This window comes from Rissa tridactyla, chromosome 5, assembly GCF_028500815.1.
Source record: "Rissa tridactyla isolate bRisTri1 chromosome 5, bRisTri1.patW.cur.20221130, whole genome shotgun sequence".
Classification (NCBI taxonomy): Eukaryota; Metazoa; Chordata; class Aves; order Charadriiformes; family Laridae; genus Rissa; species Rissa tridactyla.
The window spans coordinates 54,771,548-54,789,289 of NC_071470.1; the positions used below are offsets into that span (position 1 = coordinate 54,771,548).

Here is a 17,742-nt window from a genome sequence, read left to right on the forward strand (position 1 = left end):
CACCTCCCCAGTTGAGCAATTAATGGTTCTCTACTTCAGAAGGATATCTGGGCATAGAACCGCTAGAAGAGCTGAACATCTTCATTCATCATCTAAATCCAAGGAGGCCTGAATCGGCAACCACCACCCACATCTGCAAACACTTCCTCCTGGCTGAATCCAGGCAGTGGGGCAGAATTCAACAAAAAGTCCACAGGAAACCTCTAGCAGCATTTGAGAAGCTCGTATCTCTGCGTAGTGTAACTACCTAGTCTCAATCTAAAGCACCTGCCTCCCCTTGGGCTTGTTCCATGTGCCAAGAATACCATCAGGTGTCTTCAAGCAGAAGGGCTTGGAACTGTAATCAGATCAGAGGGACAATCTGGGCTCTGGGAGTGACTGAGCACCCTCAGAGGCCTCTTTCCACCAGAGCATACAGCAGACCTGGAAGAGTAACTGTACTCTTGTGTTTGTCTGTAGTACGCTCAGCGTTTCCTCTGGGATGCAATTATGAGATGAGAACAAATTAAATTCAGAGGTAGGTGCACCACCTGCACGGTAATGTTGTCACCCTACCATAAAATAAAAGACAAAAATCTCTAGAAAGTCATGATGAGGAGAACATTAAAAAGTAGCTACGGTTTGCCAAAACCATGTTTCTTTACACCCAAGCCCTACTTGACCCAAGAGTCTTTTACCAACACTGAAGCAGAGTATAAAGAGCTACCTTGGGCCTGGCTCATTTATCAGCCGAAAACCACAGTCACACACACACCAGAGTTTTATCTGGTGCATCCACATAGCTTGGGATCTCCTACAAGCAGCTGTGCTCCTCACTGACCCCTGCCAGAGATTATGGCCCTCCCAGAGCAGCAGCCTCTCACCGTACCTCAGTTACAACCAGCTGATCACTGCCAAGCAGCTGTTGCTACTTTGGCTCCTTTGGATGGAAGGGGGTTCAAGAAGACCTACCTGATCCCCTGCTCTGGCAGGTGGTAGGTGGCAGTCTTGAGGTGTGAAGGACAGCAGCTTCAGCCAGCACCGCAGCAGCTGGAAAAAAAAACGTGAGATAAAGCTATGAACCAAAAGATGTTTTCCCATGCTGGTGTACCTTCTTGGCTGGCCACGTCATGCCCACTGGGCCAGCACATCTGGGCTGCCCACTGCTTATGGGCTTCTTATGAGAGGCTGCCGTGCATTTGTACCCCTTGTAGATTTTGGCGTGTGTCAGTCAGAGAAATGGCTTCTGGAGTCATGATAGTGACTTTGTACTGATCTTAGCAGTAAGGGAAGGCATTAACTGATGTACTGTTTAAGTCTAAGACAAAAGCTCCCTCAGCATAATTACTCATGATCTATGGAAAGAGTATGTTATGCTGTGTTGGTCAGACTGGTCCCTAGCAGGCAGGGGCTGCTACCGACAGGAATGAACGAGCAGGTAGTTAACATGTTTATCAGTGTTTCGTACAGGCAGATGGGATTGTGTACATCTGCCTTTGTCTGTGCTTGAACAACAGAAGATGTGTTGCAGAAAGACACTGAAGTTCTCCAGGAGCAGTTGTTGCAGAGATATACAGAGCTTTAAACCGCAAGAGCTACCTCCAAATGCTCAGACCACATAAGGAAACTGGCTGTGGTCTGGAAAAACAGCTGGCGAATAAATCAGGCACTTTATAGGGCTGGGACCGAAGTTAATGCAGCTTCTGAACTGCAGCTGGCTTCACTCTGTCTGGCTCAGGACATGGGCAACGGCCTGTGTGCCTGCACCTAGCCATGTCGTCGTGCCCTGGGAGAGGCACTGTTGACTTTGAGCAGTGACAGTGCCTGGTGCTCAGCAGCAAATAAAGCTTTCTCAGGGATAAGCTTCCCATTAACTGTTTCTTTGAAGTCCTGCCTGGGGAGGCTGCCACGATATCCAGCAAGAGAATAAGACAATTGCTCTCATGCCACCTTGCGTCACTCACCAGAGGGACTAGAGCACAGCAGTACAGAGAAGATAATCACACTTTTGTGAGTATGTGCCTGGTTTCAGTTTGTTTAAGTGTCTAGTTCTTGGCCGTTGTATTCAATCTTATTTTTATTAGGGTCTTAAAACTTGTACAGCATGGAGAAGTTTGTACCTCAATGGGAGCTTTCCTAATGCAGTAAAATACAACCATAAGTGCCAGAAGCACAGGTTGCTCTCTGGCATTTTCGTATAGCGCTCTTCTCTTGCCTCATTAGTTTTGTAAGCATCTGAGGTTGCTAGAAATCCATGTAATTTATACTAAATCAGTAAAGCAAGCAAGCTGAAACACAAACTTACCGAAGCCCCTCTGACTTCCACGTTGTGTGTTGCTGCAGACAGAAAACGGGTTGCTTGAGGGAGAGAGAGCTGGGGAGGCCGCTGACGCTGTGCTGTTTCACTGACAAACATCTCACTGGACACATACCAAGGGGAGTAGCGGGCAGGGATATGACTACAAAACAGGGGCTACAGTGGTGATGCAGGGATGCTGCGGGCAGGAGCACCACCACCTGCAGCCTGAGACGTACACCGACCCGTGGCTCCGGACGTTGAATAGTGGTGTGCAATACCCTGTCTCTGGTACACTTTCTTCTTGCCATACTTTTTTTTTTTCCCCCACTTGTTCAAATGGTTCTAAGTTGAGGAAAGAAAAAGGCCAGCCTGTTTTGCTTTGCAGGCTATATTCCTATGGGATGCTGCTCCTTAAAGAGCACAGCTGCATTGCTGTGAGGCAAACAAGCCCGCCCACCAGGGTTTGAGTTTGTTCTCTATGGGTGGCCAGATTATATTCTGCAAAAAACACCCCAAACCACCCCTAACCTCACAGATAAATTACCAACAGGCATGTAGCACTTCCACACTCTCCACTTGCTCATTCTGCTTAAACACCAGAATTTTGTTTTCCTCTCTCTTTGCTATATGCATATTTAAGCAGCTGCATATCTTTCCCATTTTAGAAAACATCGCTCGGGGAAAAAAAGAGGGTGCAAAGAGACTTTGCTTTTTACTGCAGGACAAATATATTATCAGGTGTGATCCACCTGAAATCTTTGCAGATTTGCTTTCGTATTTCCTTTGACCGAATAGGTCACTAAAATGAATATGAATTGATGAAGTCCATACAGCCCACTATCCATTATTTCCCTGGGAAGGACAGTAATGAGTGCTAAGGAAGAACAGACAGAAAATAAGAGCGAGCACACCTGTAAGTAACCCTACCTGTTCAGCTTGGCCACGTGGGGGCTGCCATTCATGTTACTGTGTTTGCTTCTGATGGGCAGTCAATGCAACATCACTTCTGAGCAGGAAAAGTAGATTTCAGAAAAAAGACTGTTATTGAACACAGACTTTTTTTTTCACCCTCCTTTTACAAACAGCCGAGCTAACAGGGTATTTATCTTCCTTACCCAGGGGGTGCAGATGGGCTCCTCTGCACCAACAGGTCAGAAATTCTGGGTGGCCTTGAGAGGATCTGCTGAGAACTGATGGTCACGGTGAGTCAGTTGGCTTGGCATTACTCTCCGAGAATCCCTAATTTCCCCATTTCTAAAAGCAGGAAATAACAATGCCATAATTATCTTGAAAGGGCATCAAAAAGCTTAATTAAATAATGTTTGTTGAGCGGCGGAGGGTCCTTGGGTGGTGTGAGTGCTTTTGTGGCATTACTCCGTTCCAGTGCTGGTCTTTCACAAAATTACAGGAGAAAAGGGCAGAATTTAAAAGTGACTATTTCCACAAACCTTGGGCTTCTGACTCTGCAGGCTACGGCACAAAGGCAACCCCGAATCCTGCTTGTTCGAGCCTGCTCTAAGGTGGTTAATATTTGCTAGGTGTTGAAATGCTCAGACACATTTCACCCTGAGGTGTTTAGAGCTGTGATCTGCAGGGCCAAATGAGAGGGATGTACTAGGAAACACATTAGAGTTCTTCCTGTGAGCTTGTGATTCTTTCCCTTAACATTTTTGCACAGTTTCAAGCCAATGATTAACTTTCCATTAGCAAAATAAGGGCTATAAACAACTGGGAGAACTCACTGGGCGTGCTCTTGATATAACGGTTTGGGCTGAGCTGGCTTCTGTGCTGCTCCAGCACTGGTGCATAGTGGGAGCACGGAGGCTATAAAGCGTGCTATTACTGCAGTTAAAAGCCAGGTGAAACTTTAGCTCAAGGGAGCACAAAGACTGGGTTTTTTTTCCTCTGCAGTAACTGATCAACCAGACTAGGCAAGGCTGGAGTCAGCTGCCTGTGTGGTGAGCTGGCTGCTCAAGGGGCACAAGCCAGCAGCCTGGTGGTGGTCTGCTTCCATGAGGTGCAACACCTCAGACGACGTCCCACAGCATCTCTCAAGCTGAGCAAAGGCAAGGAACATCAGGTGGAAGAGGACGGAGTTTTGCAAAACCACCCTCCCAACCCAACAAAGAAAACCCCCAAAATAAAACAAAACAAAACCAACCAGGAAGATAAGAGCTGCTGAGGGTCCTGAGATGGTGGTTGCTGCGGCTGACCACCACAGGTGGGAGCGGGGGAAGTCCCCGGGGCCAGCAGGGCATCAAGCTGATGCTGTGGCACGGTGAGCAGGGGGACGGTGCAAGTTGGCGTCGCGCAGAGAACAACTCCATGGCTTGCACCCTCCGTTGATACTGACCATGGTAGTCTTGGCAGCCTCCAGGGTGGTGAGCAATGTGGAGGGATGACACTGGTGGCATGTCACCCATGTGCCATGGTCTGGTGACCATGAAGGCTGGATCTCAGCCTTCAGCAGTTGCTAAAAATATGGGGAGCATCGGTACGTATGGTAAAGCTCCATGTTTTTCCACTTGGGTTCAGCCACCCTGGTGTTGAGCTTTTGTGTTAGGGCCCTGTATACAATGGGTGGCACTTAAATAAAATTGCTCACAGGAGCAAATGCTAGTAGGTGAGGGTAGGGTGGGCAGAATCAGGTTCTTAACAATCTCGATAGAAACTGTAAGCAGCCTAAAGAGAAGCCTAATTCAGATGCCTCGGTATGCAGCCTTTTTTATTACACCCACAAACCACCCACAACCTCCAAATTGCTATTCTTTAGAAACACCCTGCAGCATTTTCTGGTTTTCAACATACAGCAGTGCTGTAGGCTTAGCTGCTGGATTTGTGCATGCACATGCAAAAATAACTAATGGAGAGCTTGATCAGACAGCAGGATCTTTTCTCAAATGACACACTTTAGTATTAAAGGGAATGTATTCTGTTATGCTGCTAGCACGGAATAATGAAACCGTAGCTTTTCCTTCCCAGTTTCTTTCCCTTCCCTCTCTTTGAGTCTTGCAAAGCAGAAACGATCCCTGGCTTGTAGGCTGCAGCAGCCCACAGAGCTTTGAGAACAGTGTCAGAAACCCACAAACCCGCGCCGTTAATTGGGGACTGGATCGCTGGTGACACTTTGGAGAGCCAGGCTGTCATTTCAAAGCAGCGAGGTACTCCGCAGGTGCCAAAGCCTGACATTTCGTAGCAGAGGGAGGAGGGTCCCGTACTGCTGAGAAATGTTAGTTAGGCAGCTTTTTCACGCGGAGCGCTGTCTGGGAGATCAAATCCCCTCTTCCTGCAGGTCTGTGCCTGTAGTCTCTGTCCCTCCGCGCCTCCGAGGAGACATGCAGCCGTCACAAGGAGCGACAAACGCACCGCTTCCATGTTTTCATTGTAAAATGTTCACGCTGTTATTCAAATGCCCGGCTTAGCACTGCTGCCCGTATTGTCCAGTCACTGTAACCCTGAAAGGAGAGGACTAAAGGAAAACAAGATGAAGCTGATATTTAGGCAGCCCCGTGAATTTCTGTTTTGTTTCTTGGGCAACCGGGCTTTTGTTTTAATTGCAATCTCAATTTAAGGCACAGGAGGGAAGAAGATTGAGGGGGAAAAAAAACCCAAACTAATTTTCTTCCACTTCTCACTACTGGGTGTGGTTTAAGAACAAAATCTTCCCAGAGAGCCCCCGTAACCATAAATAAATCTAAAAGCAGAAAGAAACACATAGTCCTGCTCCTACTAACAGCTCCTGGCTTTTAAACACGCTTTTAAAATATTTCAGTGTTCTTCTGGTCTTCCTATTCATTTCAGACCTCCATATTACCCTTTGTAACCACAATCCACACACAGACCTCCAGAAGCTGCAAAGCATTAAAGCCTCCAGAAATATCAGAGGTAAGGAAGTATTGCCGGTCCTTTCTCCAAGTGGAGGAACCTTCCTCCAGCCTTGTCCCCGCTCTCCCAGTGCTGCATTCTTCAGCAGTCAGCATTTGCAGGAGATTTCCTGCATCGTTCTCTCCTGTATTCCCCCTGGCTGGAATTGTCATTGCAAGTCATCAACACGGGACTCAAATGCATCTGTAAGGCCACGTGCCAGAAGAAGGCCTCCTCGATGTGATGCACACCCATCTCCAATACATGAACCATCACATTTAGCCTTGCCTGACACTGCTTTCTGCTGGGTGTTGTACCCCAAGAAGTGCCCATCGCTATATCCTAAAAAGCAACTACTGCTTTTCTGCAATGCCCCGGTGGTGCTGTAAAGCACAGGGCAGCCAGCTGCCCCACAGCTTCTCTGCTGTCTTTGCTTTGCGTATATTAGATTATTCTGTGGTCAAAAGCGGGGTTCAGTGACTGGGAATCTGCTTGTACTGTTACGTTGGAAACAACTTTAGAGTTATAACTCCACATTTATCAGCCTTTCCAGCAAAGGAATCTGACAGCATGAAATGCAACTTCTACTCTATAATATGAACTCACCAAAACAAGAGCACAAGAAGCTCCTCAGCTTAAGCTACCTCTGAAATAAAGCTCCCTCCAAGGCTGCCCACCAGACTGCCGCCTCCTTGCTTCCTGGTTCTTCTCTGACAAGAGCCCCCTTGGCAGCCCTGCAGCAGGAGAAAATCCCAGCCATCCTCTCACAGAGAGTTTTCCCAGTGCAACTCACTCCCACATATATGATTCTGTTTTTTGTGTTGCTAGTGATTCCATAAGCTACCTCAGAGGCCAGCAACAAGAAGCTGATGTCTCTGCAAAGTGAGAATTGTTTGAAGCGCGCAGAAAGGTACTGTGCTCTCCTAGCAACCAAAGTTGTAAAATAATGTAATCATAGCCAAATAATGCAATAAAAGATTATGTGATGCTTGTATCAGGTTGGTATGGCAACTGAAATAAGCTGAAATGCGTGTATCCAGTAGTTCAAACAAATAACCTAATTGTATGCAATGTTACACTTCTAATTAATCCCATTCAGTTTACCATCATCTCCATTCATTCACGTTTACTATAGGGCTGTTGTTAGGTCTTATTTTCATGGCCCTTACCCTGCTCCTGCCCGACCTCGTTTCTATTTGTTTTCAATTTTCTTTTCTCTGACCCTGGTGATGCAAACTTGTTATTTCATCCCTGCATGTTTGATAGAGTCAACAGAGATTTGCATTTCAATGCATCATCCGTAACCTGCCCTTATTTCATTTTCCTTTTGTGCTGGTTTGAGGTGAAACAGAACCAATTTTCTGTTCACTAATTTTATTTCTTAGCTAGGCCTCTTCTAACTCTCCGAAATTAACAGCATGTTGTGCCTAAAGCGGTTCATTCAAAGCAACAGCTTTATTGCTTGGGGAATTGTCCTAAGGTGTCAGGATTTACTTAACTCCTCCCCTCACTCATATCTTGATGAATAACTAGAACAGCGCTCCCAAGAGATGAAAGTACCTGACCAAAGCCTGAGTGGGGACAACCCATCAGCTCAGCCACGCTGGCAGCAGCCAGGAGAAAGCCACCCCGGGGAGGGCACACCATGATCAGAAGCTCCAGCCTCATTCGCACTGGCCGAATCTGGCACCCTCTCACGGATTTAGGCTTACGCCTACCAAAACAGTGGCCAGTTTCTCAGGAAAATCAATTGCCTTGCTCCCAAACTCCCAATTCTTATCACAGACACACTTTCAAAAAAACATTTTCCACGTCTTTTGATTCCTCCCCTTTGAGACTGAATAAAACTCTGATTTCCATAGAGTGCCATCCTGAAATCAACCCATCTCCTATAATAGTCCCAGTGGGCTTATGTGGAGAACTAATTGTTTTCTGGATCAGGCTTTTATTCTCTGGTTCATTCCTGAGCTGTTATTTTTGAAGCGATTCAAAAAGATACAATATTTAAACTGCTACCTCCATTAAAATTTAAGGGTTTGTGCATTTTCAAAATTCCCTCTTCCCCAGCCTCTCCATCTCTGTCTCTCTCTCCTTGAGATACCCATGTATGAAAACATACATATGCATCTCCCATAGCTGAACATAGCTGCAGGTAATGCTCTTCTCCTCCTAGAGAAGCTAGAGCCAATACTGAGATGGGCGTCCAGCGCACAGCGTGCCCTCACAGCCTCTCTGAGGCTTGCACCCGACCGCTTCATCCCAAAGCGGTGTTTGGGGGCAGCGCAAGCTGGCTCCGAGGAGGCTTGTTCAATCCCGTCCGCTTTTCACGGTGACAGGTTGCCAGCCTGCCCTGCCTTAGGCTATTCCTCTCATTTGCTAAGGTTATTCAGCTGTGCACTTACTGCTCCGGCTAACGCAGAGAGAGCTTTCAGCTGTGGTGTTTTCGAGGCACGTTTGGTGTGTTCTCCTCTTCGTCACCCCAAAAGCTGAGTCCAATGGATATGTTTTCTTGAGGCTTGACAGTTGCAGACCAGCCCCAAGACCCAGAAAAGCTCATCGAGGGTCAGGCTTTTCCACCCTTCTTTTCTCTGCTGCGTGTGAAATCCTGTTTTGTGCCTTGTGCTCGCACAAACAGCCGGAGTGTCCCGACACACACCCCACCATGCGCTCTCCCGGTTGCCCTGGCGTGATGGGTATGCGTGGGAAGCACCAGCCGGCGGAGGTTTGCCTTTGTACAGGGATGGTCACTCCAGAGTTCAGGTCCCAGCAGCTGGTTGACGTGGCACCTTGCACCTGCACGTGGGGATGGTGCTGGGGGCTCGGTCTAGCACTGCACCAGAGCTGTGGGTAGGAGGGTAGAAACCACCCTACAAAACCCACCAACAAGCTGGAGCCTCCGGCAGGTTGCCCCTGCTGAAGATGCTGAAGCAGCAGCTCGGCAGGAGGTGGCTGCGCAGCTGAGAACCAAACAGCCTTTTCCTCCCCTCCGGGCCCAATGCAGAGGAAGGTGCTTAATGGTCATTTCTCTTCGGTTTTTCATTATCTGCCTCTGTGCTGAGAGCAAAACTCGCGTCCCAGGTGCGTCCCCCCATGCACTTAGGGTTGTTTTACCTGCTAACCACTCACCTGAAGCAGCACTACTGTGCCAGTGAAAGGTTTCCCACTTTCAATACCTCAAAGGGAAAAAAACAAACCAAAACAGCAGTCAAGAGGGGGAAAGGAAGGGAATGGGGATGACGAATAACCTCGGCTGCCTCTGCAGAAGCGTATCTGGAGCAGGAACAGAGAGGCACCAGCTGCCTGGCCACCTCTGCGCCCACCCAGAAGAAGAGCCTGGCTTCGCAGCCCAGACACAACCCCCTCTCTGCAGGACGCTTCCAGCAGCACCCATTTTCCCCATCTGGTGAAATATTTGGGTCAAATTGTGTGCACTTCACAGGACAAGTTCAGGCTCTTCCCCATGCGGTTGTAGGATCAGCCCAAAGCAAAGGTAACCGAGCCCAGAAAGTGCTGTGTGGAAACCAGCCTCAGTGACGGGCTAAGCCTAAAAGCATCGGATCCATTTCCCATGTAAGCCTTACACACTGCTTGGTTTTAGCCCTTCAAGGATGTTTATTTCTAGGCTGCAGAAAATTCCCCAAAGGGCATATGCAAAATGACAGGGAAACAAACCTTATGAAAATGTCTTTTATCCAGCTTTTATTTCTTCTTTTTTTTTGCATGATGATGAAAATAAGACTGATAACACGCTTTCTTTGAAAGTATGAGTAGCTCTTTGGATACACTAAAAATGCTTCTGTGAAAGAGTTAGTACCAGAAGGGGTTTTAAAATAGTACACTCTATCATCAAATTACAGTAGCAGCATGTGTAATATTCCTAACATTTACCCATAACCTTCCAGCTTCCAGCACAACTTGGGAACAAGAAAAATTGGTTTAATTTGTCTCTGATACTGTACTAAGACCCAGGGAAATGCCTGAGTGAGTGACGTTGTGTACATGTTTCACACCAATTGCATCATCCTTCTGCACTCCCAGCGTCTACCAATTAACCCCGGGCTGCGATACCTTCCCTTCGTCTGAGAATTATCTGAAGAGCCGTCTCACTAGATTCAACAGAAGCAGCCAGTACATGATGGTAACATTTAAAGACATAGAATACATTACAAGGTAGGCATCACATGGTACAGGGACATGTTTTGAAACCAAAGCCCAGGAGCTCTAATTCCCTGAGGACGTGCCGAAGGACAGCTACAGTACGTACTGCGGATGGTGTTTGCTTGTTTTACATCTTGTTTGAGTGCCTCTAAACAGGACGTACAACAGGTGGAGGATTGTGCCGTTTTATTTTGCTGCCTCTTGTTCCCTCAAAACCAATTACTTCTGTGGATTACAGAAAACATGTAATTTCTTTGTAAAATTAAAAGTAGTCATTGGAAGGCCAACATTTCCTCCCACCCTTCTGCCGCTGCCACTCCTGTTTCTGTATTTACAGAGCCACCTTTAAGTGATTTCCCTTCCATCCCACTGAAGTCCCTAGAAATTAAATATATTCCTGTACACTGTTCTCAGTGCATCCAGAAACTTTGCTTTCTCATTGCCATAAAGTGCAGAGATCCTTGGTAGTCAACCATTGCATTTTACAATAGGGGATGGGGAAAGTGACAGTACAAAGTATTGAGGAGCTCCTCAGAGACCTGCCTCACCTTGATGGGACCATCACATAAACGGGCTGGAGGGGCTCAGCTGTGAGTGAAGAAGCGAGATTTGAGATCGTGAGAGGTCATGGAAGAAGCCAACAGCCGTATAGGCTAGGTGAGCAGAGAGATGAATGGGCATCTGGGGTTCCAGCATGACAGGGTCTGGAGTCAGTTATGTGGAATAGAAGGCAAGGCCTGTGAATTTCACCTGGAAGTTAAGTATGCTGGAGCCTCCTTGAGATTAGGCCACTTGGTGTCTCCCACCAGACATCCAGAAATGCAGATGTTTAATTTAGGAGATGCTTTGGAAATGCAACATGGAGGATGGCAGAGAAGTTCTCATGTCGAAGAAGGTTGTGGGCATTTGGGAAGGGAAGAGACTTTCAGAGTAAGCGATACAGTGCAGGGGAGTTGCAGGTTTAGAGAGAAAGGTCGATGAGACCAGTTGAGCCGGGAGACCACGGACTTGTGAGCTGTGAAAATGGCATTGGCAGATGAAACACCCAGAGCAAACAAAGCTCCCCAGGGCAGGGACAATGCAGTTCTCAGGAAGTATTTTTCCATGGATCTCTTACCCCCGCCTCTCTCTCTCATCCTTCTACTAGAGAAGGACTTGAAGGATTTTACAATAAGAGAAAGTAAATTAAAAAGTAATATTTAATGAAATATAAAGACAAAGACCTTGCATGCGTAATTACGCTCTTTTGAGAGAACCAATCTTTGGATTTGCTAGAAAGACCCATTAGTATGCATAAAGCAGTTTTCTAAGAGGAAAGAGAAATCAAGTTCCACGTGTTAGGAGAAAGAACTCATGTGTTTTTTTAATTTTTACTTTTGCCACTTTCAGACATAATTTCAAGTTCATATTTATTAGGTATTTAACCAACAGGGAATACCTGCACGTGAATTTAATCTTTTGATAGGTGTGTTTTGCAGCCAAGAAAATATCAAAATCAGCCTATACTTTGATTTGCTCATGTATAAACGCTGAAGTGGAATAAAGGGAAAAGATCAGTTATCTTTGCCTCCTTAGAGCTCTCAAACTTAGTTTGAAAGTCCAAAATCTCTGAGCACTTGATAACAATCCTAGTGGTGATATGTAAAGGGTTGGAGAAGCTTCGTACAAAACCATCTTGTGCTAGTTGTTTGCCCCTTTGAGGCTCTTTGCATGGCTTCAACAGAGCAACTTCTGCCAGCAGTACAAGAGTAGATCATTTATAAAGCTCATATAAAAGATGCATTCAGAAAGCATTTTGTGTTCTGGTTGATAAAAGTTAATTGTATGCAAAATGGCATACAGCAACTCATCATATATCTTCTTGCAAGGTAGTTATCACCATTCAGGTAGGAAGACCATTTATTTGGGTATTTCTAAGCTAGTCTTACAAGCATTTTAATCACTTTAAGAAATGAGCAAGGTACTATTTGTCCAATTATTATAAAAATTAATAAAAGATGCAAACCTAGTCATCTGCATGAAGAAAATGTGAAGCTAGGAAAGGCTGTTTCTAGTCCAAATCCCTGCACCGACTCCCTCTGCAGCAGCGAGGAAATTATTTTCTCTGTTCTCAGCCCCGGTTTCCCCCCTCGAGCGCTAATGCTAATTATACCTGCTTCGCCGAGGTTTTGTAACAAACAGCCTGCGTGTGAAAACTACTTTGATGCAAGTAAGCGCCAAGTTTTAGTAATAAACATATGGTGAATGACATTTTGTCTGCATTTATGCGCTGGAAGAGTTTATTTAAATCGGATTTGGAAACCGATAGCAAGTCAGAGAAACACTGCGCTGTTTCTCAATCAATAAATAAATACTTGCTTGTGCCCCTTGCTCTAAATACCCGAAAGCCTGGCTCTGCTCCAGGCGTTAGGCAGACGGCATCCACGGATTTTTTTGCTCTTAGCTTCAGTTTTTCAAACGCATCATCCTCCCCGCCTACGCAGAGGTTTAAGAGGAGAAAGGGGGCAGGCAGGAAAGTGGTGGAACCACCCAGGGCCGCGTTCCAGCACTCACGAGCCAGGGGAACATCCTCCCACAGGGAGCATTTTATAGGCAGAGTACCTAGAGAGGAAGATGGACTGAAGCCGGATCCAGCCATCCCTAAAACTAGAAAGAGGTTGAGATATGCTTTTTTAACTTCTTCCAGTAGCCAGGCTACTCTGGCCAGAAACACCCTGAAATAAAATCATACCTGGTATCTGTTATCCAGAACTTCAAACTTCTGTACGGATTGCATTAGTGCACTTAAAGATTCTTTATCTTAAAAGGTAGTCACTGACTTAGACAATTCACAGTCTTAAATTATTTGCAATTGCCTATTCGTCAAAGCAGGAGGAGGAGGAGGAAAGGAGATTGAGTCCTGACTCAGACATAACTCTGCATTGACCCTGTGCAAAATGATAAGCGCACGGAGGTTTTCAGCAGTGCAAAGAGCTCAGCCCCCAAATGCTTTGTTTTAATTGCAAATCTCCAAAAAGGCAAACCAGCTTGCTTGCTTTCTTTGCTCTGAAAACTGATTTTTCATTTTCAAATTACTTGAGCCAGGCTGACTTTGTGGCTGAGACCTCAGCCCTGCAAGGGCCCAATGGCCTCCCATGAGGCTGGGAGCCCCCTGCCCTGTACACACACCCTTCCACAACCACAAATCCTTGCAAACCCTTTCCCGGCAGCTTCACGGGCACACTATAAACATTCAGCAGAAATTGCTCTCATTCTTTTGTTAATATTTAATGTAAAATTTTAATCCTGAAGGAGAAAGACCTCTTCATTCAGAGGCAAATCCAAAATGATTTTTGTATTAAGGCTCTCAATTACTTCATCCCAAATAAATGTTTCCATATGGACAGTTGTATGACAAGTGGGATAGAGCTGTTTCTGCTTCCTTCAGCTGCAGCTGCTGACAATTTTCATAACACAGAATGGATTCCTTCACTTCAGCCCCAAATTAACTTTCCAAGATATGTGCATCTTCTTTTTTCCCCCCCAATCTTAAATTACCAACACCACAATCCCACTGGAAAACTGTGAAACCAAGCTTATAAAAATGTTTAATTTTCCTAATAGTTTTAATTACCATGTATTTTTGAGAACCTGTGATTTCTCATGTCCCTGTGGGATAGCTGGTCTAATCTGAGTGGTGACAATGTACGTGGGTATGGAATTAAATTTAAACCTTTCACGGTTACTAACAGCTATCGTTAAGATCTTCTAGCAAAGTAAAGGGCCCTGTGCGATCTCCTCCAGCAGACCAGCTCCTCTGCTTCTTCTACCCCTTATTTTCTTCTCTGGCACCACACAGGAGAATGACAGCTAGGTTTAAGGCTTAGAGTAGCAAGTTGAGTAACCCGTTGTCTCTTCCGTTGGGGATGTCAGTCTTCTAGAAGAGCTGAGGCAGATCCCAGCGCTAGACCGACTTCCCTCCTGGCACAGCTAAGACAGACCCAATACTACTTGTCACTGAACTCATTTTATTTTCTTATTCCCTCCACAAGCCCTTGCAATTCAGTGGGATGCTTTGTTTCCCAGCAGTGACAGCCGACTGGGTCTGTCCTCAGGATCCTCCAATGGCTGGCTTCCTCAATACATACAGTCTTGATTTTCCTTCCTTTCTCTAGCAGAACGGTAAAAAGTGGCAGCAATACTCCAAATCCCTCCAGTCACACAAAACAACACTGGGATTTATCTGTGTGGAGAAGAACACTGAAACTTCTGTTTCCATTTCAGGTTCCTGACTGGTATGTTGGGAGAACATGACCATCTTCAGCATCTACGCTTGAAAAACACTTTAAGACCCCAAAGGATTTTCTCATACAAGAATTTTGTGATCAGATCTGATCTGATAGCTACCAACTGTACTTACTTTTATGATATTATCTGAGGGGACAGATGCCTTGAGATTTGGTAGTCTTGTGGCTTTGCCAAACTCAGTGTTGCTCATTAGAAGTCCACAGGAGCTTCCAGGTCTTCACCAACATACTTACAGATCCTCTGGTCCTCAACACACTGTGTTATCTGCCACCCCTTGAAATACAATAAAGTAGAAAGACATCAACATTTCCAGCATTTCTTGGGGGTTTGCTTTTACATATCCCTTATTTTAGGACTTTTGGCGTCCAAGAGCCGTGTTGCTTAGTAAGGTCTTGCTGTTTCCCAGGGATTGCCTCTTCCATCGGAGAGTCCCAGGCCTGTTCTCCTAAGCTTTCCCCATTAAGCACCCTCCACAGGATAGCTCTGATGCTTTGTTCTGGGGTTTCCTTTTGTACAACTAGCTTTTCCCATCTCAAGATTTAAAAGCCATTCCAGTGCCTGAACCTCAACAGTTGTAGCCAGGCTCTGGAAATCACAGTCACCGACACATCACCCTGGGACCTCTTTATCTGGCCATGGGACTGCTCTTGATTATAAGACTAGAGATCAGAGAGCCACTCAGTGAGCCCGACCAAGCCACACCGTGGGTCTTTTTGATGTTTTTCTACCGTGCCTCCTTCTTCAACCCTGTTATCTGTGGTTTGAGACATGCAGACATGAGAGATGCATTCATGGAGTTACTCAGGACAGGGTATGTCCTGAAGGATAGTTCTCCTACCAGACAGAGAAGGGGAAATCAAACCACCAGCGTCCTCCATCTTCGATGCTGATGCAAAGTGGCTTCGTAATAGCATATTGTACGTAAAACCTTTTAACCACAGTGTCCAGACAACAGCCATGCTCCTGAGAAATCACCCCCAGGGCATAACTATTCACCCACGGTAATGCCCAGTCCTCCCACGCCCAGGCCAGGAATGACTACTGCATATTCCTCAGTGGCTTTGATCAGCACTTGCCGGTTGTGTGCCCAGCCATCCCGCTGTGCCTGGCAGACAGGCGTCAGTCAACTACCCTGTCGCTACAAAGGCCTTTCTCTGGGTTTCACAAGACTCACACAAAAGGAGGTGGTTTAGGCAAGTTTGTCACTACCCAGTGTTTCAAAATTTGAAACCCCCAGTGGCTGCGGATGGGAACCTGAGGGTACCAGAGGTCTGGGCAGTAGAAGTAGAGGGATATCCATTAAGAAAAGTAATGTTCACAGAGCGGCCTCACTCCTTATCCACTGCAGCCTAAAAAGACTTGCAAGAATGAGTATACCAGACAGTTTTCCTTCAGTAAACACAACAATCGCACTGCCATGCCTCCTTTTTTGGCCTAGTCTTAACACTCACAACGCACCCAAGCCTACGGGGGCAATTGGGATCATCCCCATAGCGCAGACCAGGCAGTCCCTCCCACGGCGTGCACCAGCATCCCGGCTCTTGGGCACACAGCTGAATAACCTTTCTATGCAGAGAAGACTAACAAGGAAAAATAAAAGCCAAACAAAAACAAGAAAGGCAGCAAAATAACAGAACAAATTACTATGTAACATTAACATATCCATAAATTACTGGTATAATGTTTTTTAAATTATCACTTTATAGCTGATGTATTTCTGCGTTAGAGACAGTATTTTATAATCTATAGGAATTGTACTGCTTTACAGGTGTTGCCTTTTCTAATTCCCCATCAGAAAACCAAAATGCTGATCCAAATGACACAGCTGGGTAACATAAGTATTGTATTTGCAGATTTCCAAGAAAACTGTCAGGGTGACTTGAAAAAAATGTTTGGTTTATTATTTATAAGAAATACTATCTTTCCAATGCCAGCTAATTCACTTAAGATGCTATACCAATGTGCTAGGTTCAGCTGAGCAAGGGATTTCCAGTTTTGCACAATTATGGCTTTGGCAGCTAATACTGCTTGCAGCAGGATTTTTTTTTCTTGGTTTTTTTTTTTTTTTTACGCTTATTAGCTAAATCCCTGAGCTTCTTCATATGCCCCAGAATATAAACCTGCAGGTTTCAAGGCAAATTTGTTTTGTTTTAAATATTAATTCTCTCTTAGATGTAAACCCGGGAATATTTAACTTCTTGGAAATGCGCAGGTCACGCTGCTGGGGGTGTGTGTGTGTGGTCTGTCCTGCACGGCAAGACCTGTGGGACCAGATGATCAGAGTCAGGAGGATGAGGAAGAGATAGAGGATGGGGGGAGGATGAAGGCAGCGGGAGAAGAAACGTTGTGTTTGCACTGCAGCTGACCACATGAAAACCCTTCAAACCAGATCCTGTAGAGGCACAGCTGAGGCGAGGGCTGCTGGGCAATGGGGAAATAGGGGGCCTGGAAAGTGAGAAGTGACATTTGCTGGTGTTGAACACTGCAGAAGAGCGAACTACAAGCACATTTTTAATGCCTAATGGAAGACAAGTAACAAGCAAGAACATTAGTGATCATGAATGTTCATATTTTTAACCTCCAAGATTTTCTGCTGTGGAAAGGATAACTGCATGTGTCAAAGATTGGAGGGATTTGGGTTCTTTGCTCCTTCATCTCCAGCTGAAAAATCCAAGAACCAACTTTCATTTCTCTGCACTAACAGCTTTTTGCTCTGAAAAGACAAAGGCTGACGAAGAAGCAACGATCTAATAATTTCCAATGGTCTTTCTTCTAAAGATTTAAAAAAAAAAAAAAAAAGAACAAGGAAATACCTTCATTCTCAAACACAGGCTGATTTTTCTTTTTCCTCCCTTCATCTTTTACTCATTGCACGGCACTCAGAAACTTCACTTTCGGCTTCACCTGGGGCTGTCAGGGCAGCGGCAGCTCCCGCTGGCACCATGCCGCTGGCTGCAGGGAGGAGAGGCCAACACGGGGAGAAATTGGAGGTGGAAACTCTGCTGTTACGAACCAAACGGATGAACTGAAGGCAGGCAAAACTTTGAGACAGTTGATAGGAAGCATCAGCCTCGTCCACCCATGTGCCAGGAGGTCCCTGGTGATGACCAAAATGAGAGCAGGCATCAACTGCGATCAAAATTTTGGGGATTAAG

At 45.8% G+C, this 17,742-nt stretch overlaps 1 long non-coding RNA gene across 1 annotated transcript; it reads right to left on the reverse strand.

The window, feature by feature from the left end:
• Positions 1 to 980: 980 nt before the first annotated feature.
• LOC128910176 (uncharacterized) lies at positions 981 to 14,845 on the reverse strand. The gene is made up of 4 exons (XR_008466639.1): positions 14,700 to 14,845; positions 3,394 to 3,532; positions 3,206 to 3,284; positions 981 to 1,029 (listed from the first exon to the last, which is right to left on the reverse strand). It is a non-coding gene; the product is annotated as an uncharacterized LOC128910176 (long non-coding RNA).
• Positions 14,846 to 17,742: the final 2,897 nt, after the last annotated feature.